Here is a 26,367-nt window from a genome sequence, read left to right as displayed (position 1 = left end):
TTTTTCCTGAGCCCCAGGGAACATCTTTTGGAAGCCATCGAGATCACTGTGTCATTTCTTTGGCAAGAATAATCAAATATTGAATGTCAAGGAAAATTAGAGCAAATAGTTCCAAGACCGTCTGATTCATACAGGCCTTTTGAGCAGGTTTCACCATCAATCCAGTGTTTTCTAAACGTGTCCGCCAGCCCCCTCTGCTCAGGTGCAGAGCCCCAACCCTTGGGCTCCTCCTCAGCCCCACAGAGCTGGTCCGCAGGGTCCAGTGTGTGACCAACACCCAGTCCACTATCCCCGGGCGGTCAGGGAGTCCTGCCTAGGTTTCTGATTTAATGACTGATGTTCAAGAAAGAGAGTCAGAAATTATCAGATAAATGCTAAGTGCAAAAAAAAAAAAAAAAAAGCAGTGAAGGTTCTCTTAAATGCCAGCCAGCACTGTGGCCCTGACTGCAGGAAGCCCTGCAGGGGCCCCAGGAAAGACGGTGACCTTTAGAGGCTGAGCGTTGCTCAGTTCAGCCGGCCGTCTGCGTGGAAAATGCAGACAGCAACCAGCGGGACCGGGAGAAACCCTTGGGCCGTGGCGCTGCAGACTCGGCGCAGCACCGTGCTCCGGGGCTCGGGGTGAAGACCCCCCATGCCTGAGCGTGCCACGTGTGCCTGTGTGTGTGGCGTGTGTGCTGCACGCGTGCTTCCTTTCCGTCGATGCCAGTGGAGGGCCCGGGGTGGTGCTGGTCCCCCTGCTTAGGCTCCTGCGAGGGTGCTGTCCTTGCCTTCCACTGACCCTCTGGGCCTCAGTGGGGTCATCTGTAGAATGGGTGCTCACGTCCTCAAAGATTGGAGTCCCCGCTTGGGAGCTCCAAATCCCTGCCCCTGACTTCAGGGCTGGGTTGGACCCGGGGACCCGTCAGAAGCCACTGCAAGTGAAGCGCGAGTGTGTGACCAAGCAGGGAAGTGTCTTAGAATGTAGGTCACAGGGCTCTGCGTTCCCGAGACGCTCCCCACCTGGTTTGGAATACAGGTGGCTGCCCCTGTGGTCTATTCTTGGAGAAAATTGTCGGTGGTTTGGGCGAGGACATCTTACTTAAGAAATTAAATGAAGCTCAACGGGAACAGTCAACTGGACACAAAACAGGAAAGCTTTAGGGAAGTTCAAGCATGGAGGAAGTGAGAGATTATACGATAATTAAGACGAGAGCATTCCCTTTGAAGAAGCAAGGGTGCTTTGTCCTTTTTCGATTGTAAAGATGGGAACTGTTTATTGCAGGACATTTTTAAGAGTGTAAAAGCTGGTGCCTCCTGTCCCCTCCTCACCAGATCATGGGGGTCAGCGCTGCGACCACATGGGATGGCCTTTTGCAGCCCCTTCCCTCGCGTCCTCCCTGTTCTGGTATTTCTGCAGGCCGGCTTCTGGGTGACCGTGAGGTTTGCTAGTTTGCCCCTCACATGGACGGTTGCCGTCATCACCTTTATCAGGGCCAGGGGACCCTCCATGATAGCTGGCCTCCAGAGCGGTGCTGGCGGGCATCGTCCCGAGCTGGCCTGGCACATCCCCTGCCGCTGGGCATGGGCAGTCTGCGGGTGACCTGTGGGATGCGAACAGGAGCAGACCCCTTCTGCCTACTGCCCGGTGTCACCAGGACTGAGCAGGGACACCCCTGGTGACCATGAGGGAGACGCAGAGGAGCCAAGGCTGGAGCGGGTTCTCCCCCTGCCCCCACCTCACCCCCAGGCCCTTCTGTGTCCCTCCATGCACCCTGGCCTGAGCCTTGCCCGCCGTGGACTCTGGGGGCCTGGGGACAGGGCTTCGTGTGCCCAACTGTTCCTGCCGTTGTTCCCCCACCGCAGAAATGATGGCTCACCCCCAGAATCTGGCCTGATGGGTGCATGGACGGGCCGCTGCTCATGAGAGGGGCCTGCTCCGTGTGCAGCAGATGGTGGCGTGGTGACTGCTGGAACGGCCCAGCGCTTTCTAGAAGCTTGTGTCCCCTTTCGCTGCAGTACTTGGATGACTTGATGTCACCCTGTTGCCTTTAGCTGCCGAGGCCCCAGAGGTGCTTAGCGAGTGAGTGTAGTTCGATGTTTTCTCGCTGAGGTCCGAGGAAGCATGGGGCCGGCGTGCCTGTCTTCAGGGTGCTCGTGCTGCCCATGTAGACCTGTTAGCCTCACAGGCTCAGTGCCGGGGGGTGCTGGGCGGCAGGGCAGGGGCTGGGGGGCATGCCCAGCGCTCCCTGAGCCCTGGTGGAGGGGGCCGCCACGGACCTCAGGCACAGCCTGGCGGCCCCGGCGGCTTCCGAGGGCCTGTCTGGACCCTGTTCCTCTCCGTGGTCCCCCGCCTCCGCCATGCTCAGGTCCTGGCTCCTATAGGTGCAGAGGCGGGGTCCACTGCTTCAGCAGTGCCAGGGCCCCCAAGTCTGAGGGCCCCGGAAGCCCTGGATTGCAGGCCTGCCGTCTGGGGCCCTGTCTGTGCTCCCCTGGCAGGTTCCTATCCGCCTGGACTGCAGGGCGGCTCTTCTAAGACAGGGTTTTCTGGGACCCTGGATCTTACAAGATGTTTACCCTCACCTGAAAAGCTGCCAGGGGACCGGGTCGGGCATCTGAACCCAGCAGAGTCCTTCTTAAAGGACCCACTCCAGCCTGCTGTTGGAGCAGCCTGCTCCTGGTCCTCTCAAGGAGGACGAGTCCGAGGGGCGACTGAGCAGGAGGCGGCAGCAAGAGGGACGCTGTCCCCAGGGCCGGCTGGCAGGGACCTGGGGCCAGTTCCTGGGAAGCCTGACGGGTGGGCAGCCCTGCCTCATTTCTGGAGGGGTGTGCAGCTCCTTGTTATTATTTTTACTTCTAAAGGTAAAAGTACATCTTGTGGGGCTTCCCGTTTGTTGTTTGGATGGTAACTAACGTGGAAGGTTCGTTTCCCACCCGGCGTCCTGCATGCGCTCTGCTCTGAGTGCTAACAGGCTGACGTTTCAAGGGGGCCGTCCATCCCACATCGCCCGGAAACACCTCCTGGCTCCTGGGAGCTTCTCCTACTCCAAGTACAGAGAGAAAAACTGGAACCTGTGTTTTCCCTGCCTGCCCCCCCACCAACTCACTGCTACCAGTGAGTGGAAAACCGGGGTGGTCCAGAGTGACACATGTTTTTTTGACTAGCTTGCTCTTTAACGTCCAGGTTAAAGATCAGTTTCTTCTGCAACTGAAGTTAAACATTTTAAATAATGTCGGGGTCGGGGGGTGGTGCCTTGTGTCTCCCAGGCCCTGCCGCGGCCAGCAGCTGTGTCCAGGGCCGGGACGCCTGCTCCAGCAACGCCTTGGCCTGGCGCCCCCTCCCTTGGCCCGTCGTTGGCACGCTTACCCTCCGCTGCCGTCCGCACCCAGGTGTTCCGGCAGCCTTGGCGTCACGCCTCGAACAAACAACAAACACTGAAAGGGTTTATGTTCTCGGCCAGAGGAGCAGCCAGAGCCCCGGGTTTACTGCGTGGCCGGCGGGGCCCTGGGCCCAGCCAGGCTGTGACGGTGCTGAGCCGCAGGCCGTCTGCACGGGTGTCCCGGGAAGGGCTCTGCTGCTGCTCTTCGACCCCAGGGCCCGGTGGCTCACAGCCGCCCCAGCACCCGTGTCTCGGCCCCGCCCCGCCTTCCAGCCTGGGCCGGGCCGAGACAGCTTCCTGCTCAGGGAGCCGCTGGGTGCTGCAGGCACTGAGCAGCACCCTGGGAACTCCCCTGGTCAAGGCTCTCCATCCTCATGCAGGGCAGCCAGCTGGCACCCAGAGCGGCACCCACTCTCTGGAGCTCCCAGGCCCTTTTCTCCAAGGTGCAGGCGGATGTTTGAAACCTTCTTGACGATATTTAAAATGTGTGGACTTGGGAGAACAAAGCGAAAAAGCACCCACATAGATGTCTCCAGGGCTGCCCCCCCCCCCCCCCCGCCCAAACCTGCCAACCCGGGCTGCGAAGTAGAAATTAACCTAAATTAGGAAGATAATTGTTCCCATGTTAATTGCAGGTTGTCCTCTAAAGCTGTTTTCATTTGTGAGGTCTCAGCGGCAGGCTGGCGTCGGGCCCGCCGGGGCCTTCCTGCACGCTGGGGCCCCGGAGCCCGGGTTCCAGAAGCCAGCGGTCGAATCTGGGCGTTTCCCGAGCCAGCCTCCTGCTCCACGGATGCTCCCCAAGTCCCTACTGCCGGCTGCGTGTTCCCGCAGACCCCTTGGCCCAGCAAACCCCAGCAAAGGGCTACGAGGCTGCCTTGCAACACAGGCGACATAAGAAACAGGCGGCTATTTTCGGCCCCGGCGCGGTCACAGCTGTGCGGGGCTGGCCCGGCACTGGTAGGCGGCGATGACCTAAAACCTTCTTGGAATAGGCTTCACGGTAAGGATCGTGTCCAGCGGGCCTGGGACGGTTCTCTTGGGGTTTTTCTTTGTCAGGAGCTTGGCTTTCTATTTGGAAGAGCCGTTAGAATGTGGGGTCAGCCGTGTCCTGTGCAGCACCACCAGATGTAGGCTTGGCTTCTGAGGTGCTTTTTTCCTGTTTCCATCAGTCCTTACTGGATAAAAGCCTTGAAGGAGAAGAAAACCCAACCCCAGTGCTCCCTGTGTGCTGAATAATCGCTGGTGAATGATGTGGCCCGTCTTCCCCAGCCCTTCCCAGCGGCTGTGCAGGAACAGTGTGATGGTGGATGCAGTCGTGTGTGTGCACGTGTGTGCACATGCGTGTGCCTACATGGGTCTTGTGCACGTGTGTATGTGCACATGTGCGCCTGGGTGTGCACGCGGGCGGCCCTCCCTGGCTGCAGCTCGCCCTGTCTGTCCTGCCTGCTCTGCAGACCACTCCTCCACGTCCTCTGTCCTCGTCCCTCCATACTCTCGTGGGGGACATCTCCAGGTCATCGGTTTCACCCGCTCCTGCCCTTCAGCAGGTGAGACAGGCTGCTCGTGGCTCTTGTGTGTTCCGCATCAGTGCTGCTGGGCGTCCCATAGCCTGACCGTGTTATGGTCTCAAAGTTGACTCAGAAGGTAGGGAAGTGGGTATGAGGAAGTCTGATCATTTGGAAAATGTTAGCTCACACTTGGAAAAGAAATAGCAAATTAAATTTACTGGAAGTCGTTGACACATTTGAGATTTTAAATGGAGACTTTCTGTTGGTGAAGCCTGTTTGGAGCGAGAACGTGCATCCTTAAGTCCCGGTAGCTTCTTGTCTGGGGCGCTCCAAGTAGAAAGCGCCACGCTTCTCTGCGGCTGACGGAGCCCTGTTCACTTTGTTGTTGTCGTTTAGACGCTCAGTCGTGTCCGACTGTTTTGCAACCCCGTGGGGTGTTGGGAGCAGGAAGACCGAGTGTATGGAGGGGTGTCTTTAGAGGCCAGGCAGAGTCACCTGGGGCGGCCAGCCCCGTGTCGGGCTTGGGGTGCTGCTCCAGGCCCTCGTGGGCTCCCATGTCTGGCGGGTGAAGTCAGGGCCCACCTCGCGGCCTCGCTGCTCCCGACCGGGGCTCCTCGCTGCGAATCGCACTCGTCCCTTGATTTTCTGCAGCATGGTCCTGGGCACACGGTTGGGGTTCACTGGAGGCTTAGCAAGCATGTCAACGTTCACTCTTGCCATCTCCTGTTTGACCACTTCCAATTTGCCTTGATTCATGGACCTAACATTCCAGGTTCCTATGCAATATTGCTCTTTACGGCATCGGACTTTGCTTCCATCACCAGTCACATCCACAGCTGGGCGTTGTTTTTGCTTTGGCTCTGTCTCTTCCTTCTTTCTGGAGTTATTTCTCTACTCTTCTCCAGTAGCATATTGGGCACCTACTGACCTGGGGAGTTCACCTTTCATTGCCATATCTTTTTGCCTTTCATACTGTTTCATACTGTTCATAATACAGACAAGTGGTGTGCAGAACTTGTTCGTCCAAAATTATGACTTGCCCGCACCAAAAAGAGCCTTTCCTTTTGTAGTTAATGCTTATTAAAAACAGGACACCAAAGAAAACCTGCCAAACCTCAAGGTCATGGAGGTCACGTTGGATAGTTCCCTTCTGTAACTTTTTTCTCCTGACAGTGAATTTTCTTATTTAAAATTGTGGTAAAATACACACAACATAAAATTTACCATTTTGGCCATTTTTTAAACTTATTAGACTTTGGGTTTTTAGAACACTTTTAGCTTTATGGGAAAATTGAGACATGACAAAGAATTCCCATAGACCCGCTCCCTGGTACTCAGTTCTGTTACTAACGTCTTGCATCAGTATGGCACGTTTCTCGTTGTTCAGTCACTCAGCCGTGTCCGACTCTGCGACCCCAGGGACTGCAGCCCGCCAGGTTCCCCTATCCTTCACCATCTGCTGGAGCTTGCTCAAACTCATGTCCATTGAGACAGTGATGCCATCCAGCCATCTCATCCTCTGGGGCCCGCTTCGCCTCTTGTCCTCAATCTTTCCCAGCATCAGGAACCAATGTGTGCGTGCCGACTCTGTGTCGTATCGGACTCTTTGAGACCCTAGGCCCGCCAGGCTCCTCCGTCCATGGGATTCTCCAGGCAGGAACGCTGGAGTGGGTTGCCATTTCCTTCTCCAGGGGATCTTCTCACCCAGGGGTCGAACTCAGATTTCCACCAGGCCACCAGGAAGCCCTGTAACGTTAAGATACCTTTTTTTGTTGTTTTAAAGCAATTTGTCCATTTCATCTAAATTTTCACTTTGGTAGCAATGGAGTTTTTCAGTGGTATTTTCTTATTGTTTTGAATCTCTGCTGGATTTGTAGTTATGCGCCCATATCCTTCTTTCTGAGTAATCTCTGTTAAATTTTCAGGAACCAGGTTTCTATGCCTGGTGGGCTTAGCTGTTAGTGAGCGCCAGGTTTTAGGGTTTCTTGTCTTCCTGCTCCTTGCTCTGGGTGTCGTCTGTGTTCTTTCTCTCGTTTCTGGGCTTGGGTGGACCGCTCACTCCTTCCCAGCCCTCCTTCTGCAGAAAGTCGCACATGTCCTTGGAGTGCAGCGTGCTGTGCATCCACGCTCAGCATCTTTCTTTACATTCCGTCACCGTGATCGTATCCGCCCGTGGTGTGATGGCAGGAGAAGGCACTCACCTCCATCCAGGCCACCCCCACCGAGGGATTCGACAGACCACCTGACCCATCCTCCTCAACTGCCAAGGCCGCCAGCAAGAAGGAGTGTCCTGGGACCCGGGACAGCCGAGGAACCAAGGGGACGTGATGACTGAACGTCATCTGAAGTCCTGGGTGGGGTCCTGGGACGGCAGGAGGGTGTTGGGGGAAAACAGAGGATCCTGAGCAAAGTACAGGCTTCAGTTAACGATGGCATGTCACTGCTGGTTCACTCATCACTAATGCTGTGTCCCTGGGAGCTCAGCTGGTAAAGAATCCACCTGTAATGCAGGCGACCCGGATCAATTCCTGGGCCGGGAAGATCCGCTGGAGAAGGGAAAGGCCACCACTCCAGTATTCTTGCCTGGAGAATCTCATGGACAGAGGAGCCTGGTGGGCTACAGTCCATGGGGTCCCAAGAGTCGGACACGACTTAGCGACTAAAGAGAGAGACACACACGCGCGTACATGTGCACAGATACACACGGGGACAAGACGTGGAGTACTCTGTAGTCACTGGTAACAAGGGCAGCTTGGGGGATGTCTCTGGGTCAGCAGGGACTCCGGGTCCCGGCGGAAGGCCTGTGTGTGACCCTTCGCAGGGCGGTCTCCTCCCACCCTCTGTGCTGCTGTGAGCTGGTGCTGAGTCGGGGCTGGTAGGGGCCGGCAGCAGCCCGCGTCATCCGTCACGTGCTCTCGCCCCTTGGAGGGACCAGCGGGCTGGACTCAGTCATCGTACCCAGGCCATGCCCAGAAGCAGCTCTGTGCTGCTCCACATCCCTGGGGGACGTTCACCTGCAGGGGACTTGGGGCAAAGGTGTTTGGGTCTGAGGCTGGCTTCTTTGGCTGAGCATCACGGGGGACGCGGCACGCTGGCCTCTGCCTCTGTCCCTGCCTCGGGGGCCGTCGGCTCGATTACAAATGGGAGAATGTGAAGGAAGAATTTCCAGATGACCAACATGTCTTCCAGGGCTGACAAAGCGGAGCCGGGCGTGTCTCGGGTGTGTCAGAACTTTGGTCACCGTGCAAGCCGCGGACAAGCCTGGAATCCCAGAGCTCTTGGAGACAAGGTGCTCTGGGTGGGGGGTTTCAGAGTCCTCCCCTCTCTGGGTTCCTGTAACAAGGAGTCACTTGCAAGCAGGGACTGTGCCCTCCCCACGTGGAGACCATCGCCAGGGACTCTGGGGCATGGGGAGGGAAACGTAGAATCTCACGGCTCTTGGCCTCAGCAAGATGCTTCTCAGCTGTCCTCCAGAAGGCGTGGAGCGGCCCGGCGCCCGGCCGGCATGCGCCCTCTCTCCCTGGAGGCCGCCCTCCAGTCACTCAGGCAGCTGGCTCTGCGCGGTCCGGGCGCGTCTGCCCCGGGGGGGAGACGCACCTTCCCTTCCCTGCTTTCCCGTCTCTCCCCGCAGCCCGGGCGGTTTCAGGTCCCAGGGTCATCTGCTCCCCGGAGGCCTTCGTTGGTCAGCACAGAGAGGATGCGCTGCAGGTTCACGGCTTCGCTGCCGCCGCTGTTTCTGCTTCAGACTCACTCCTCCCCCGCCTGCCTCTCCCGGCCTTTGGCTGGACCAGCCCCGTCTGTGCTCCATGTGGGGAGGGGCTCCAGGTTCTGCCGGCACTGGCTTTGGAGTCATGAGACCGGGACCGAAGCCCAGCTCTGCTGTTTAGATGGCGGGTGCACGTCTAGTTCCTTGCAGCCCCGACTACCCTCCTCTGTAAGATGGGCATAATGAGACCCAGCCTGCGTTTATCCTGAGGCTTCGGGGCGGGTGTGAGCGTGCACCCCGGTGCAGTGTAGACAGTCTGTCCCCTGGATCGTTAATGACTCGGTCAGTTGCTGCGTCTCCATCACCTCCGCGGGCTCGAACCTCAGGCCTGGGTCTGGAAGAAGGACTGCAAATCACGACTTCGTTTTTGCAGGTGAAGGCTGGTTTTGAGTGAAAGTGTCCGGACACCTGTGCCCTGGGGTCTGGAGGAGGCCCTGGGGGGGGCCGCTGCTGTGCTGAGACTGCCCTGGGCGCCTCCCCGCCTCGCACCTGCCCTGCCCTTCCCGTCTGGCGCCTGCAGTGACCCCTGACGACGGCCTTCTCTGGTTAAAGAGAAGGGATGCTGCGTGTGCATCTACAGGCAGGGAAGCTGGCTTTGCAGAGAGGTCTAGAACTGTCTGAGGAGGCAGGCTGCAGCAAGCCCGGCATGTTATTGGGACACAAGGTCCTAGACACGTCACTGCACGGGAGTAGTTTTTTTCTTTGCAGATGAGATCGTCAGTATTTCTACAATGCTCCTGGTATCAGAGGCACCTCTTTTCGGGGGACACCCCCTCTCTGCGGGAGCTCACTCAGAGATAACTGGGCCACACCGTTCCTGGCCCCCAGCCCTCTCTTGTGGGTCTGTGTTTCTTTCTTGCCATTTGAAGATGTGACTGTCTGAAGCCCGTGGGGAGCACACACCGTTTCTCAGGAATGCCGCAGCCTCCAGGTGGGCCCGGCAGGTGGGGAGCCAGGGTGCGGGTGGCCCCAGTCGTGGGGAGAAGAGTTGTCTGATGTATCTCCCAGCCCAGAGAACCTGGGCTCTTGGAGTCACCACAGACCGTCTGGGGCGGATGGCCTCCCTGTAGGAGAACCACCCAGCCTTCCATCCCCAGGCGGAGTGCTGGTGGGAGCAGGGGGCCTGGGTGGGGGGGTGGGGGCGTGCGTACCCTGGGGCCCGGGGGCGGGGCCGGCTTTTAAGGTGCCCAGACAGGCCCGGGAGCGTACAGAAAGCACCCCAGAAACAGAGGTCTCTGCTTTGGACTGTTTCCTAAAATTTCATCAAGGATGTTGAGAAACTTGCCTTTGGGTGTGTGGCGGGTTCAAGGTGGGTCGCGGTTGTGCTGGAAATGTCAGCGTCTCTGCTAGGCCTGCCCACGCCTTGGAGGGAGTGGCCCTTGCCCCCACCCGAACCCTGGCCCCACCCTGCGCCCCCACCGCCCACCTCCCCTCCCAGCCTTGGTCCCACCCGTGTGAAGTAAGACACAGGAAATGGGAGAGAAACCGCTGTGCCATCCACTGGGGGAAGCGAGAGGAACCGAAATGCTGGCGCTCGGCCATCAGCGGCGGCCCCCCGCCCCCCACCCCCCAGCCGCGCGGAGGAAGCCGCGTGTGGCGGCTTCTGTTCCTCCTCCGCAGTCCTGCGGCCCCCGCTGTGCCCGGCGAGGGGCTGTCCCCAGCCTGCTTCCACGGGCCCGACGGCGAGGAAGGAGATGGTCCCAGAACGCCTTCCGGGCCGGGTCCGAGTGCGTCCCAGGGCGTCCGCGGAGGCAGACGGAGAGCCCGGAGGCAACAGACTTCTGGACGTGTCCCCAGCGCCCGGGGGGTGCATCTGGGCGTTTGCGCAGGGGTTGGGGTCTTTGGGGGCGTTCTGTGAAAGAGGTCTGAGAGTGGCGATGACGTCAGCCCTGGCCGGCTCTGTCCTCCCCGTGCCTGGCTGCTCAGCCCGCTCACCGGGCTGCATGCACGGAGCTGGCAGCTCCCACCTCCCCCGGCGCTCCCGACCAGCTTTGGGGGAGGCTCCCGGGGCCCTGGAGAAGGACGCGGCACCCCACTCCAGTGTTCCCGCCTGGAGAATCCCAGGGACAGAGGAGCCTGGCGGGCTGCGGTCCACCGGGGCGCACAGAGTCAAGCAGGAGTGAGCGACTGACACGCTCTGTCCTGTCCAGCTGGGGATCCATGAGGGCCCGTGCGAGGGCAGCGCAGGGGGGACCTACCGACCCCCAGGGCACCTGTCCCACCCGGTCCGGCGAGCGGAGCTGCGGTCTGACGGCCCTGCCAGGGAATGAGGCACGAAGGGGCGAGGAGACCCAGTCAGCAAAGCAGACGCCTGGCTCACAGGCATTTTGTACATCGTCCGCTCCCTGCCAGGCCCCCTCCGTGCTGGGGGTCAGGCCTCCCCGTCTCCGTGGGGCTGGCTACATCTGCCCACGGGTCCCGGGCTGTGGCCTTGTTGCCAGCTGGTCTTCCCAGCATCATCCGGCTGAGTGTTTCCTGTGTCGGGTCCTTCCCTGGTTCTCCCCACCCCTGGAGGAGGGCACCCCCATGCCTGCAAGTGGTCCCCCAGCCCCGTCCCCGCTCTCTGAGCCTCCTGCACCCCCTTCCCTGTCTGCCTGAAAGCAGCCTGCCCACCTGTTACCTGCTAGGCTCCTGTTCCCAGCTCCTCTGGGACACCCCCACTGAGGCAGGACCCGGGGGCTGCGTCCTCCGTGCCCCTCACACAGCCCCTCGAGGGGGCACTTGGCACTGAGGGGAGTTTCTGGGGCCCCCTCTTTTCACCTCCCCAGGGGTGGTGACTTAGTTGCTTAGTCGTGTCCGACTCCTTGTGACTCCACGGACTGTAACCCTCCAGGCTTCTCTGTCTATGAGATTTTCCAGGCAAGAATACTGGCTCGGGTTGCCATTTCCTCCTCCAGGGGATCTTCCTGACCCAGGGATCGAACCGTCATCTCCTGCCTCCTGCACAGCAGGCAGATTCTTTACCACTGAGCCTCCTGGAAGGCAGGGTCTTGGCTTCTCATCTTGCCTCCTCACCCTTCCCTCACCCTCCTCACCCCCTGGCAGGGGAGGGTAGGAGGGTGCTGGGAAGTCGGACCAGGGAGCTGGTGTAAGAGGGCCCAGTGCCCCGGCCCGGGGCACCCGGCACTTGGGCACATGGGCACCAGGGCTGGCCCGGGCTTCTGGACGCTGCCCCGTTGCACGCCTCCCTGCATCTGCCCTGCGATCCCCGCTCTGTGCTGTGTCCGGCCACACCATCACACTCTGAGCGGCTGAGGGCACGCATCCACGTGCAAGTTCGACCCAGCAGCGCCTCCTGGAAAGGGGGACATTTCCCAGTGACTCAGCAGGCTCGCATCCGCCCCGTCTGCGTGTGCCCTGGGTCCGGACCATCGTGAATCACCCACTTGCCTCTTGATTTGCGTCAGTCAAACCACATGTGAAGAAAGCAGCAGCCAGGGAGGTTTTGCTCGGGGATGCTGGCCCAAGACGGCCCCAGGGCGGCCCCCCACACCCCACCGGCCCTTCCCCACCGCGGTGACCCAGGCGCTGTCTGCTCTTCCCGGTCCCCTCCCCACCACCTCACAGCCGCGGATGGAGTCACAGTTCTGGGAATGCTGACGGCCCAGGGAAAATCATGTCGGAACTTGGCTCTCTTTGAAAATATCTCTCGTAAGAACAGCTTAATTCAAAAGGGCTGTCGTGTGTATGACTGGATCGCTCTGCTGTCCCCCGAAAGAAGCACAACACTGTAAATCAGCTGTGCTCCAACAGAAAACAAAAATTTTAAAAAGGAGGGGCTGTGGCCGTTTCCTGCCCATCTGCACCTGGCGGAGGGGACGGTCCCATTGGCTGCGGGAGGCAGGGCCCCACGGCCCGGGAGTTGGTGGGACCACGGGCGACCGGAGCCCCCACCTTGCCACCCCAGGGTTGCTGAGCCTTGTCCAGCAGCCCTGGGTGGACATTCTGCCCCCGTGCGTTGCCCAGCAGCTGTGCCCTCTGCCCACAAGGAAGCCCCCCAGCCAGGGGCTGGCTGAGGCGAGACCAGGGCACTGCTGGTTTCCTGGTTTGGCTCAGTTAGTTCTGTCTGAAACAGGCCCATGAGGTTCTCATTTTGACTGTAAAGGTTACTGGTATTGCTCTCGTCGTTTAGACCGTAGCTGACGTCCACGTTCCCAGCCGCTCCCAGCTCCAGCTGCGTCTGGGAGCACAGACCCTGCCCCGCTGCCTGGCATCACCACCAGCACATCCCGCTCTAACCTCAGAGGGTGGTGGGCCCAGGCGTGCCCAGCTTACCCCGTTCTGCCTGCTTCAGCCATGACCGGAAGTATGCTCCAGGGAAGGCAAAGAATGTGGGTGCCCCCAAAGGCTTGTCTTTGGAAGCTTCTCTCTGGACCAGCTTAGAGAGGGTGGCCGGTCCAGACCTGGAGCCCAGGTTTGCTTCTGAGCAGCCTCCAACAGCCCGTCAGCACCAGCCGGGAAGCGGCAGAGGAGCCGCCAAGTCCAGGTCCAGCCCTTCTGTTTTCAATTACGTAAACTCTCCAGCGCCCACAAAGGTAGAACAGAACCCCGAGTGGCCAGGTGGCCACCCCACGGGCTCCAGACCCTCTCCAAGGCCAGTCCTGCCCGTCTGTGGCTCCTCTGCCTGGCCCCGGCTGTCATACATCTGTCCTCAGAGATCAGGACTCCTTGTGACCTGTAGTCACCGTACCATTATCCCTGCTGAAACACTGATGCTTCAGATCAGATCAGATCAGTCGCTCAGTCGTGTCCGACTCTTTGCGACCCCACGAATCGCAGCACGCCAGGCCTCCCTGTCCATCACCAACTCCCAGAGTTCACTCAGACTCACGTCCATTGAGTTAGTGATGCCATCCAGCCATCTCATCCTCTGTCATCCCCTTCTCCTCCTACCCCCAATCCCTCCCAGCATCAGAGTCTTTTCCAATGAGTCAACTCTTCGCATGAGGTGGCCAAAGTACTGGAGTTTCAGCTTTAGCATCATTCCTTCCAAAGAAATCCCCGGGCTGATCTCCTTCAGAATGGACTGGTTGGATCTCCTTGCAGTTCAAGGGACTCTCAAGAGTCTTTTCCAACACCACAGTTCAAAAGCATCAATTCTTTGGCGCTCAGCCTTCTTCACAATCCAACTCTCACATTCATACACGACCAGAGGAAAAACCATAGCCTTGACTAGACGAACCTTTGTTGGCAAAGTAATGACTCTGCTTTTGAATATGCTATCTAGGTTGGTCATAACTTTCCTACCAAGCAGTAAGCGTCTTTTAATTTCATGGCTGCAGTCACCATCTGCAGTGATTTTTGGAGCCCAGACAAATAAAGTCTGACACTGTTTCCACTGTTTCCCCATCTATTTCCCATGAAGTGATGGGACCGGATGCCATGATCTTCGTTTTCTGAATGTTGAGCTTTAAGCCAACTTTTTCACTCTCCACTTTCACTTTCATCAAGAGGCTTTTGAGTTCCTCTTCACTTTCTGCCATAAGGGTGGTGTCATCTGCATATCTGAGGTTCTTGATATTTCTCCCGGCAATCTTGGTTCCAGCTTGTGTTTCTTCCAGTCCAGTGTTTCTCATGATGTACTCTGCATATAAGTTAAATAAACAGGGTGACAATATACAGCCTTGACATACTCCTTTTCCTATTTGGAACCAGTCTGTTTTTCCATGTCCAGTTCTAACTGTTGCTTCCTGACCTGCATACAAATTTCTCAAGAGGCAGATCAAGTGGTCTGGTATTCCCATCTCTTTCAGAATTTTCCACAGTTTATTGTGATCCACACAGTCAAAGGCTTTGGCATAGTCAATAAAGCAGAAATAGATGTTTTTCTGGAACTCTCTTGCTTTTTCCATAATCCAGCGGATGTTGGCAATTTGATCTCTGGTTCCTCTGCCTTTTCTAAAACCAGCTTGAACATCAGGAAGTTCACGGTTCACATATTGCTGAAGCCTGGCTTGGAGAATTTTGAGCATTACTTTACTAGCGTGTGAGATGAGTGTAATTGTGCAGTAGTTTGAGCATTCTTTGGCATTGCCTTTCTTTGGGATAGGAATGAAAACTGACCTTTTCCAGTCCTATGACCACTGCTGAGTTTTCCAAATTTGCTGGCATAGTGAGTGCAGCACTTTCACAGCATCATCTTTCAGGATTTGGAATAGCTCAACTGGAATTCCATCACCTCCACTAGCTTTGTTCGTAGTGATGCTTTCTAAGGCCCACTTGACTTCACATTCCAGGATGTCTGGCTCTAGGTCAGTGATCACACCATTGTGATTATCTGGGTCGTGAAGATCTTTTTTGTATGGTTCTTCTGTGTATTCTTGCCATCTCTTCTTAATATCTTCTGCTTCTGTTAGGTCCATACCATTTCTGTCCTTTATCGAGCCCATCTTTGCATGAAATGGTCCTTTGGTATCTCTGATTTTCTTGAGAGATCTCTAGTCTTTCCCATTCTGTAGTCACTTTTTAAAATCCTTATCTTAAAAGATTCCCCCCAACCAGGGTGTTTTTCAGATAAGTGTTAACTGGGGTCCACATGCGGTCTCTTTCCTTGCAGTGTGTTTGTTGAAGAAACTGGCTGGTTGTCCTGGCCTGTCGGGTGACCCCAGGGGGGACCTCACTGCTCACACCCTGTGGTGCCCGCAGTGTGTCCCTGGCAGCTCAGGGCTCCCTTCTGGAGGCAGGAACACACCGGCTGCAGGCTCTGTGATGGGCAGGGTGGAGCCCAGGGGCCAGCTTCTGCCCCCAGCACCTGTCTGGCCTCCTCACGTGGGGTCCCGGGCCTCTGGGTGAACCTTGACAAAGGGGAAGGGCTCCCTGGGCAGAAAGGCCAAGGCAAGCGCTTTTTGGCTTGTGACTAGCAGGGATGGAGCGGGGACCTTGACTCACTGGTGTTTGGCCTCAGCTTTGTTGAGCTGAGCTCACGGGGCTGGCAATGTGTCCTCGGGCTCTGCAGCCGTCAGTCTGGTCACGTTAGATCCTCTGCCTTATGGCACTCCCCCGCCACTTCCGCCCAACCCCCGGGCAGCCCCGGGCACCTCTACCCAGGTGTCTGTGCTAGGCGTTTCTTTCCATAGAGTAACAGTGAGCGGCCTTTCTGTGCCTGGCTTCCTGCGTCAGCGAGTTTCAGGTCCCCGCACTGTAGCTTGCGTCACTTCCCACCCCTTTCCCGTTGCTCCAGGTACGGGGCATTCTTGTCCAGGCTTTTGTGGGGTATTTGTTCTCAGCTGTTGTGGGGATATGCCTAGGAGAGGAATTACTAGATCAGATGGTAACCTTGTTTACCTGTTGGGGGGCCGTCACACTGATCACCACCTTCCGTTCCTGCCAGCATGTGTGAGGCCTCTGGTTTCTCCACATCGTCACCAGCACTGGCTCTTGCCTCACTTTCTGACTGTAGCCTCCCTAGTGGGTGTTAGGTGGTGTCCCACACAATGGCACCCCACTCCAGTACTCTGGCCTGGAAAATCCCGTGGGCGGAGGAACCTGGTAGGCTGCAGTCCATGGGGTCGCTGAGGGTCGGACACGACTGAGCGATTTCACTTTCACTTTTCACTTTCATGCATTGAAGAAGGAAATGGCGACCCACTCCAGTGTTCTTGCCTGGAGAATCCCAGGGACAGGGAGCCTGGTGGGCTGCCGTCTGTGGGGTCGCACAGAGTCGGACACGACTGAAGCGACTTAGCAGCAGCAGCAGCACTGTAATTTTGATTTGAGTTTCCCTGACGACTAATGATGCTGAGTGTTTTTTCACGAGCTTATTGGCCACTTGTATATCCTCTTTGGAGAAATGTCTGTTTCAATCCCCTGCTTTTTTTTTTTTTTTTAAGTTGTGTTATTTGCCTTTTTGCTGTTGAGAAGTAAGAGTTCTTTGTGTATTCTGCATGCAACTCATTTGTCAGATACATGATTTGCAAGCGTGCTGTCCCTCTTCTGCGTGTTGCTTTTTCACATTCTGACTGGTGTCCTTGGAGGCACACAGGTTTTCGATTCTGATGAGGTCGTTTTCTCTTGTCATTGGTGTTTTTGGTGTCATACCAGAGCTGTTTGTTGAGTCGAATCTGACTGACGGTGACGGTACGGCCCCCTCTTAGGGCTCCTGACGGTCCGCTTGCTTGTGTTGAATGTAGACGCTAAAGGGCTTCTCTGGCTGTTATGAGACACTTTCTTCATTGCCTCGATGGGCTCTGCAGCCTTCTGACCATGATCCTCTTTTCCCACAGTTGGTTTTAATTGAATGTCTGTGGGAAAATGGCCAAGTGAATTGAGTCTCACAGAGAGAACCGAGTTTCCTCGTTGATTTCTTTCAACCGTGTTTTTGGTCGTTACTGTGCAGTTTGTTGGAGTTCGGCACCCTGTTGTGAATTTTCATTGAGAGTGATGTTGCTGGTCTTGCTGACTATCCTGGCATTAGAGAGGTCCCTTCTCTCCCCAGACAAAAACTCCAGAACATTCTGCAGGCCCTGGGTACCGTACAGAGGTCCCTTCCTCTGCTGGTAGTTTAACCATGGGGCACACACTCATCGAACTCCACACAGGGAGCCGGGCATCCTGGGGGAGGCTGGGAGCGGGGGCCCTGGCCGTCGGTCGCTCGATGTCACCAGGCTCGGCCACCCAGGCTCACGTCTGTGAAACAGGGCTGACAGCAGCCTCTGCCTGAAAGTCGGGAGGACTCACTGTTAGGGATGGAAGCTGTTGGCCTTGGGAACGGTCACCCCCAATTCAGTGGCACTTTCTGAACTGTTCTTCAGTCCCCTTAAGTGTTCTGGCCACTCAGAAAGTGACCACATTGTACACTTAGCAGCTTGTGAAATGTGGGTGACTTCCAAGTCAGCTGCAGTTTCTCTGGCCCTCTGAAAGCAAAACACTAAACATCAGTTTCTTCCTAGGATGAATTCTGCATCTTTCATTTCCTGCAGATACAGTTTCATGAGCAAGTAAAGAGCGTGTGTCTTTGTAGGGTTAAGTTTTGCAAGAATTTTTTTGAGCAGTGTAACTAATTCAGGTGTGTTGTTGTTCAGTCACTAAGTCGTGTCCGACTCTGTGACCCCCATGGACCGCAGCACGCCAGGCTTCTCTGTCCTCTACTGTCTCCCAGAGTTTGCTCAAGTTCGTGTTCGTTGAGTCAGTGATGCCATCCAACCATCTCATCTTCTACTGCCCTCTTCTCCTGCCTTCAGTCTTTACCAGCATCAGGGTCTTTTCCAATTTGGATCTAGTTAGTGTTAATCCTGAGATCAGTCCTGAATATTCATTGGAAGGACTGATGCTGAACCTGAAGCTCCAATACTTTGGCCACCTGATGTGAAGAGCTGACTCATTTGTAAAGACCCTGATGCTGGGGAAGATTGAAGGCAGGAGAAGGGGACAACAGAGGATGAGATGGTTGGATGGCATCACCGACTCAATGGACATGAGTTTGAGCAAACTCCAGGAGTTGGTGATGAACAGGGAAGCCTGGCGTGCTGCAATCCACGGGGTCACAAAGAGTCGGACACGACTGAGTGACTGAACTGAACTGAACTAGTATTAATCCAGATATTTAGTGTTTTTGTTTTTTTTTTCCCACAGTGAAGAAGGGTCCCTTTGCGTTTTCTTTATGAAAAGCCAGACTGTTGTATGTGATTTACTCTGTATTTAGTCTTTCCAAGTCTACATATATCGGTCTGAACCATGAGCTGCCGGGCACCTCACAGGTAATACTCACATCCATGGTGATCTGTCAGCTAGCTGGCTAACTTCCTCGTATTAAGTGACTGTTTCAGTGATTTAAAAATGCAGGTCGTTCCCTGTTTGCATGCATAACACATTAGAAAGATTTTGAGTGTGTGCAGAATTTACTTGTTGGGGACAAGGAGCGTGGTCCGATTCCCAGGAGCTATCAAATCCCTAATTAAGGTGCACCTGTTGAGTTTCTGAGCCCCCGGCAACTTCGTACTTTCTCTCGATTCTCGTTTGGAAGCCTTTGTCTCCGCACTGTGCTGCAGCATTTCTGATTCTCTTTTTTGCACTTGGTCAGCTCGCCCTTCCCTTTCCAGCATGACACGCAGGGGCCACGGCCCGGTCCCCCGACTGGCAGAGCACATCCCTCCCTGTCGCCACTGTGCTGTCGTCCGCGTTCCCACAGGTCCTGACGTGGTCCAGGCAGCGAAGGTTGGCACAGGCGTCCCGGCGAGGCTTCACGACAGCTGACGGTCGGTGTCGCCACTGGGCTGGGCTCCCTGGGCCGCCCCAGGGGTGTCTGGGCTCTGGGGAACCCTGGCTCTGGGGCCGCCCTGCACAGCGAGCTCTTCGGCTCAGAGTCATCTCTTGTGTTTTGTGTCAGCTCCTCATTTAAGGGGAGAGAGCAGGTTCGGGGAGCGGGCGCCAGGAGGCCTTGGCAGGTCCCGCTGAGCCGTGGCTGAGGCGGCGGGACGCGCCCCGGGCCTGTGGCCGAGGGCGCGTCCTCGCACGTGGCGTGGCTCGCACACTCTCGCCGTGTCCCGGGCGGGTGCTCCCAGCTGAAGTCACCTTCCTGTGTCCAGCCTCCGTCCAGCTCAGCTTCTGAACACACGGGGGCTGGTGGGGCTGGCGAGGCGGGTGGGCCTGGGGCAGGCATCCCGGTGGCCGGGGCCTCGGGCGAGACCGAACCCCGCCTGAGCTGGCAGGAGGGTGACGTCCTGACCTCAGCACCTGAGCGTACTGGGCCCGGGGACTCGGCACTTTCTGCCACCGCCACGTGGGGCCGGGAGGCCCCCCAGTCCCGGGGGGTCACTCAGAGGCTGCCCAGTGCAGCCGCCCCTGTCGGAGCCCGTCTGGTGGCCAGGGTGGGCGGCGAGGACACGTGGATGCCTTTCATCCGTTGGTGGGCTAAGTGCAGATATGCACGTCGGGGTGCTTCTGAGCAACGCTGTCGACAGGAAGTACGAGGCTGCTCTAAGCTTCGCCGCGGGAGGAGCTGGCCCTTGGCCCCCTGGCCAGTGCCCTCCCTCCTTCCAGGCTGCAGGGTTCACATCCAGCTGCCAGGGCAGTCATTCCGCCCCTCGGCCCCAAAAGGGGCTCCCCGCTGGCCCCTCTGCTCGAAGCCAGACACTCGGTTCCTCCCAGAGCTGCTCATTTTCCCCAGTTTTTTCTGATCTATGCTTGGCCGATGGGGATGAAAGAGCAAAGGGAAGTTCTGCCTCCTGCCCCGGGTGACGTGGTTCCTGGGAAATCCTGTTCCCTTTTCTGTCGCAGCCTCGAGAGGGTCCTCGCCTCTGACAGGAGGCCTGGCGGTCGGCTGGGACCCCTGCTCTCCTGAGGCCTCCAGCTGCTTCTGTCTGCTGGGGGAGGGGCCGTCCCCCAGGCGGTTCAGACATGAGGCGTGTGTGTTTGTGGAACACTTGGTAAACGTCAGCACGATGAAGTATGTTGATTCCTCTTTGCGATAACTCAGACTCGAGGACAGAAATGTTTTCACTTTTCTGATGAATATCTTCATGCTTGACATACAAGCATGTTGACTCAGCATCTTTCCAGAATCACATTTAACCCGAGAAATTCTAAACCTCTTCCAATCTTCTCTCTGATCTCTTGGCTTGTCTGAGGCTCCTTGCCCGTCCCCGAGAGGCTCAAGCTTGCTGTGGGAGGTCAGCAGCCTGACCCGGCCACCTCCACCCGGCACCCATTTGTGCCTCAAATGGAGAGGGAACAAATGAAGTTAGGTAAAGTTAACAATGACAGTCAAATAGATCGTTCCTGATTACTTTGATAAACCTTTGATTTCATTTAGGCAGGAAAGAAAATGCTGACTTATGTATGCAGTTGAAGCATAGCTTGTAGTTTGGTGTACAGTTTTTTAAATGTTTGCTGATCTTTGTCTTTTTGGGAGAACACCTTTATTCTTTGGCGAGATGGCATTTGAAAGACTATGCATTGGTAATATGAGGAGTTACTCTCTAAAAGTCCAGAAGCTGGAAACTATGAGCAGCAGACTTTGTGATGAAAAGTAACCAGCTGACCTAGCCCAGTCCCCGGTCCTCTGCACGGACAGTGCCCAGAGGCAGAGGCTCTGGGGAGGGAGGGGCTGCCATCCGCCTCCTCCCCAGGATCTCATCCCTGCAGCCCTGTGGCAACCACATGGAGGCAGAGGGCTGCTGGTGCACAGGCCCTTTCATGTGACAGCTCTCATGGTCCACTTGGACACTCACACCCTCCCCGCACTCTCCTGAGGAAGTGAGTGCTGCAGAGCTGTGGTTTGACATTTCCGGCTCGTGGTTAGTTTTGTGAGTGTACAAGTCTCTCTATAGCCGTCGGCGTGTGTGGAGCCCTTCCCGGAACAGTTAGAGATTGTAGCTGTCTCCACGGCATCCTGAGGGGTCAGGTCGTCTCTGCTGGTGGCTGTGCTCTGGAATCTGCGGCTGTGCTGGGCTGAGGTGTGGCCAGATGCCCCTGGTGGGGCCATTGGAACATGATACCCAACAGATATGATCAGCTTCCCTGGGAGGGTTCAGCTCCCAGCTGGAGGGGGTCTGGGCGCCTCCAGCAAGAGAGGGACACTTGTCCAGATGGGGGCAAAAACCCAGAAGCAGGTGCCTGTCCAGTCAGCATTCTCTTGCCCCCTGGGGCTGTCCTTAGTCCAACGGCCGCCATGATGGCACCGGGAGAGCTGAGCGGCCTGGCCGGCTTTGCGGGCTGGGGTCGAGCACTGCGGTTTTTGTTTTCAGAAAGCCTGTTTTTGAGTGTGAGCCCTTGGCTTCTTGGGAGGAGTGATTTTCTTTTTGAAACCACACCCATTGTTGGTCTCAGAGTGATTTCCTGATAAGAAAGTCAGTTGTATTTGCTGAGAAATCACGTTTGGAAAGGAAGCAGTTCACAGTTCCTTTTATGAAGGAGCCTTGTTAGAAGCTGTGATTTTTTTCCTTTCCTGAGAGGCGTGCTTGACCCTGGGGGTCAGCACACCTTGTGCAGAGGGCCTCTTGTCCCCGGGGTCAGGGAGCTCTGTGTTGGTGCACAGGCTGGCCTCGGGTGACCCCAGGCCGGGGGACCAGGGGGTCCAGAACTCACTGCCAGCCCTCAGCTTCGGTGGGGACTCAGCCGCCAGGCCCCGAGCCCCCGCCTGCCTCAGTGGCCTGGGCCCTAGCATCCATGTTTGGCCCCTGGCCTGCCGTGTGGAGGGAGAGGTGTTTCCTGAACCTGGAATGTTCTGAGCCAGCTTCCAGCGTATGGACCAAAGGGAAACGAACTGACATGAACAGCGTGGGGGCGTCCTGATCAGTGTCACGTCCAGGAAGGAAGGACAGGGCAGGTGTGGCCACCCCAGCTCTCCCCCTGCACCGAGGGTGACGGCAGACCCCAGGCCCCCAGGTGGGCACTGCCACCCTGGGTGGAAAAGCGTGGCACAGCCTTCCGAGGAGACAGACCCTGCCTGGCCTGGGAACTACACCTCGTCTCTGGGGGAAATAAGTGGGGACAGAGGTGCCTACAGAGACCCAAGGGTCCTCCTGAGAAATGGTTATTTATTCTCGCCACCCTGTGGCCCCAGTGCCCACCTCCTCCTCTGCGGGGTTCGGAGTGGGCGTGTATTCTCGCCACCCTGTGGCCCCAGTGCCCACCTCCTCCTCTGCGGGGTTCGGAGTGGGTATGTACAACTGCGCGGTGAGAGGGTCCTCTGTGGGCCACGTGGAACGGAGAGCCTACATCACCCATAGGGCGTGTTCTCGGTGAGTCACGTGGTTGGCCATCGTGCGGTGCAGCGGACACCATGTCTCTCTGGCCAGGACAGAGCGTCCAGGCTGCTGAGTGACCTCCATGGAGCCCCACATTCTCACACTCCTTGTAAACACTGGAAAGCCAACCCAAGGAAACCCATTTCCTGCCCCCACGCTCTCTCAGAGCCCTCACAAGTGAAAATCACATTTGGAGATGCCTGTGCTTACATTTAAAACCTACACCTGATGTATCCTTCAGCGACGCTCCAGAGTTTCGGCTGAATGGACAGAGGCAGCTGCACCGGGGTGTCCTGGTTTCTTCCCCGGAGTCCCAGGGAGCCCTGCAGGAAGCTCAGCTGGGCAGATGGGAAAAGGGAGCCCTAGCTCCCTTTCCTAAAGGGGCTTCCCAGGTGGAAGCCACCTGCCAATGCAGGAAATGTGGGTTTGATCCCTGGGTCAGGAAGATTCCCTGGAGAAGGAAATGGCAACCCACTCCAGCATTCTTGCCTGGACAATTCCATGGACAGAGGAGCCTGGCGGGCTACAGCCCATGGGGTCACAAAGAGTCAGACAACTGGGCACAGCACAGGAGTGACCTCAGGCCCCGCTGAGTTGACTCCCCTCCTCCATGCCACCACCGGCTTCCCCGTTTGGATCAGTGAAGCGAGCCTTTCTCCTTCCCGGGCTATGCACCGCCATCTCGCCCTCACCCAGCCCTCCTCGGGGCCCTGGGCAGCATGAGGGATCCCGCCGCCTGGAGGTAGTGCCCGGCCGGGGGCCCGGTAACCCAGGCCAGGTCCCAGCTCCCCAGTCCCATCTCAGGGACAGAGCCCTTGCAGCGTTAGCTTCCCCCCTGCACGGGTGGTTGATGCCCTCTAAGCCCCCCTAGACGTGCTGACCCCAACGGCTGTCCTCTCCCGTGCCTGCCGAGAACGCACCCTCAGTGGTTCCTTGTGAGCGCTGTGGGTGGGGCCTTCCCCCCCGACTCCTGTCCCTGGCTCCTTGTCCTGCACAGTAGATCCACCGGCCTCACAGGACCACCTGGGAGTCGGGGCTGATGGTCACCCTGCCCAGGGGAGCCTTTCCTGGAGAATAGAGGATTCCAGAGCATCTCAGGGTGGACATCCGGACCTCCACTGAGCGAGGGCACCCCACCCACTGAGAGGGCCTCACACTCTTCCTCGCCCGAGACACCAGCCGACGGAACAGAGGCCGGCGCAGCGCTGGAAACAGGCTGTCCAGTTGCTTCAGTGTGTCAGAGCAGGCCCCGAACTCTTCCTCCTGCACGGGAGGACTGGGGGTGTCCTCACACGGCCCCCGCATTATCAGCTGGGCCCCCTGCACCTCTGCTGGGTGTGCCGAGCGCTGGGACCTCAGGACCCGGGCTCTCCACCTAGAAATGTGTGCACCGTGGGTTGTGGTCAAAGGGTGTCCCAGATGCTGTTTCAGGAAGATGGTGCTGGCGAGAGTTTTCAGGGGATTAGCAGGAGGGAAGGACTCAGGGGAGGCCTGGGGTGTGTGGGGGGAGGGGGCCGGAACCGCAGCAGTGACCAGGCTGCCCGGTCTCCTGTGCCCTTCAGCCTCGCTCCCTTGCTTCGCTCACAGAGGCGGTGCACGCCCTTTGTTAGACGTGCCCCTGGCTGGTCGGTGCTCTTGCGTTGGTGCCCATTAGTAATCTCTGCTTTCCGGGTGGTGCTGGTGCGTGCTCGCTCAGTCGTGTCCAGCTCTCTGTGTCCTCATGGACTTTAGCCCTCCAGCCTTCTATGTCCATAGCCTTTTCCTGGCAAGCATGTTGGAGTGAAGTGCTGTTTCCTTCTGCAGGGGATCTTCCCACCCCAGGGAAGGAGCCCACGTCTCCCACCTCTCCCGCAGTGCAGGCGAGACTTCTCTCCCGCTGAGCCACGGGCCTTTGGTTGACCTTGCTGAATCCTAGTACCGTGACTGTCAGTTCTTTGTCATTTTCTACATGCTGATTGCAAGCAGTGACACTTCTGTGTTTCTGTTCCATTTTTCGTGTCTGCCTGTCTCTTTCCTGCCTCGGTGCGTTGGCCAGGAGCCCTGGTACTGCTTGAACAGTGGTCATTCTGCCTGGCTCCGGTCTCAGAGGAGAACTTCCAGGGTATCACTGTCGATATGATGTCACTGTGGGTCTTGCTGGCTGGTTGGTTTTTCTAAGAGCCCATCGTCACATCGGTGTTGTGGCTGTTTCTGGTTTCATACGAGGTTAGTTTTTGTTAATTTCCTCATGAATGTATGCAGAATTATCAAATGCTTCTTTTCTCTCTATTGAGATGATATAAATTTTATTTTGTTAATGTGGTTAATTTTACTGATTAAAAATAAGTTAAACCCACCTTTCATTTCTGAACTGAATTCACACTGACCAAGATATAGTATCCTTTTGTATGCTATTGGGTTTGGTTTGCTAATAGTTTATGGTTTTTGCTTTTGTCTTAGTGAATAAGTTTAACACGTAAAATTTTTTCCTGCCAATTTTTCATATCAGGGTAATGCTATCTTATGAAAAAGGTCAAGAATTGTTTCCTTTATATTCTCTGAATGGCTTTGTGTCAGATTGGAAGTTTTCTTAACTGAAAGCTTGATAGAACTTTCAGGTGGAGTCATCTATGTCTGGAGTTTTCTTTCTGGGGAAGTTTTAAATTACAGATTTTATTTCTTTCAAAGTAACTGGACTATTGACGTCTTCTATTTCTTCTGATACCAGTTTTGGTAAGTTGTGGTTTTCAAGCAGCTTTCAGATTCTATCAGTATTTGCGTGGAGATTGTTTTAAGGCCCTCCTGGTTAGCCTTTTTCATATCCGTAGGAGCTATAGTAGAGTTCCTTCACTGTGACACTGCTGTTCTTTGGGGCCACTTAAGTCTTTGTTTTGAGGTGCTGTCCTGCACATTATAGGATATTTAGTAGCACATCTGGAATCTCCCCCAGCTTTCCAGGTGGCTCAGTGGGAAAGAACCCGCCTGCCAATGCAGGAGACTCGGGTTCAACCCTGGGGTCAGGAAGACCCCCTAGAGAAGGAAATGGCAACCCACTCAGCATTCTTGCCTGGGAAGTCCCATGGACAGAGGAGCCTGGCGGGCTCCACTCTGTGGGGTCGTAAAAGAGTCAGACACGACTTAGTGACTAAACACCAACAGCAACCACTGGCGTCTCCCAGGTGGGTGTCAGTGACGCCCCCAGTCCCAGCTGTGACAGTCAAAATCCTTTCATTGGTCTTACCACAGCTTTTTATATTCTATTAGTCTCTTTACAGAACCCATTTTTTTTTATTTAGTTGATCCTAAGTTATTTGTATCTCTTTTCTGTTTTATTAACGTTTACTCTTTATAATTTCCTTTCACTTTTCCTGAGTTCAACTTCCTGTTCTTTCATAAACCCTTGAGCTGACTCATTTGAAAAGACCCTGATGCTGGGAGGAATTGGGAGCAGGAGGAGAAGGGGGCGACAGAGGATGAGATGGCTGGATGGCATCACCGACTCGATGGACATGAGTTTGAGTGAACTCCAGGAGTTGGTGATGGACAGGGAGGCCTGGTGTGCTGCAGTTGATGGGGTGGCAAAGAGTCGGACACGACTGAGCGACTGATCTGAACTGAACTGGATGGACCCTAACACAGGCATTTAAAGGCTGATTTCTTCTCTCCACAGCTTCAGCTTTTTTCTTGTTGTCATTTAGGTTGCATGCTAAGTCGCTTCAGTCATATCCAACTCTTTGCGACGCTATGGACTGTAGCCCGCCAGGCTCCTCTGTCCTTGGGACTCCAGGAAGGAATGCTGGAGTGGGCTGAGACTAGGCTGAGACTCAAATGACCTGTTTCATCTTAAGTTGCACCTTGTGTTTTTTGGAGAAGTCAAGTTTATCCGTCCTTCAAATATCCTTCAAATATTGACATTCTGAGTGTATTTTGTCCTAACCAAATTTCTTCCTATATGAATCCAACGGAAGAATGAGTAGCAGAAGATGTTTAGCAGTTTATCTGGGGAAATTAGTCAATTCAAAATGTAATTAATAATGAAATTGACCATTAAAGGGATTGTTAGAAGGTTTAGA

At 56.1% G+C, this 26,367-nt stretch overlaps 1 protein-coding gene across 8 annotated transcripts in view; it reads left to right on the top strand.

Moving 5' to 3' along the window:
• HDAC4 (histone deacetylase 4) overlaps positions 1–26,367 on the top strand; it is a 292,464-nt gene that overhangs the window by 104,256 nt on the left and 161,841 nt on the right. The gene's annotated exons all lie outside the window — the stretch shown is intronic.

The sequence above is a fragment of the Bos javanicus genome, chromosome 3 (genome assembly GCF_032452875.1).
Source record: "Bos javanicus breed banteng chromosome 3, ARS-OSU_banteng_1.0, whole genome shotgun sequence".
NCBI classification, from domain to species: Eukaryota; Metazoa; Chordata; class Mammalia; order Artiodactyla; family Bovidae; genus Bos; species Bos javanicus.
The sequence above is the reverse complement of the archived record's forward strand: the minus strand, read 5'-3'. Positions and strand labels throughout refer to the sequence as shown.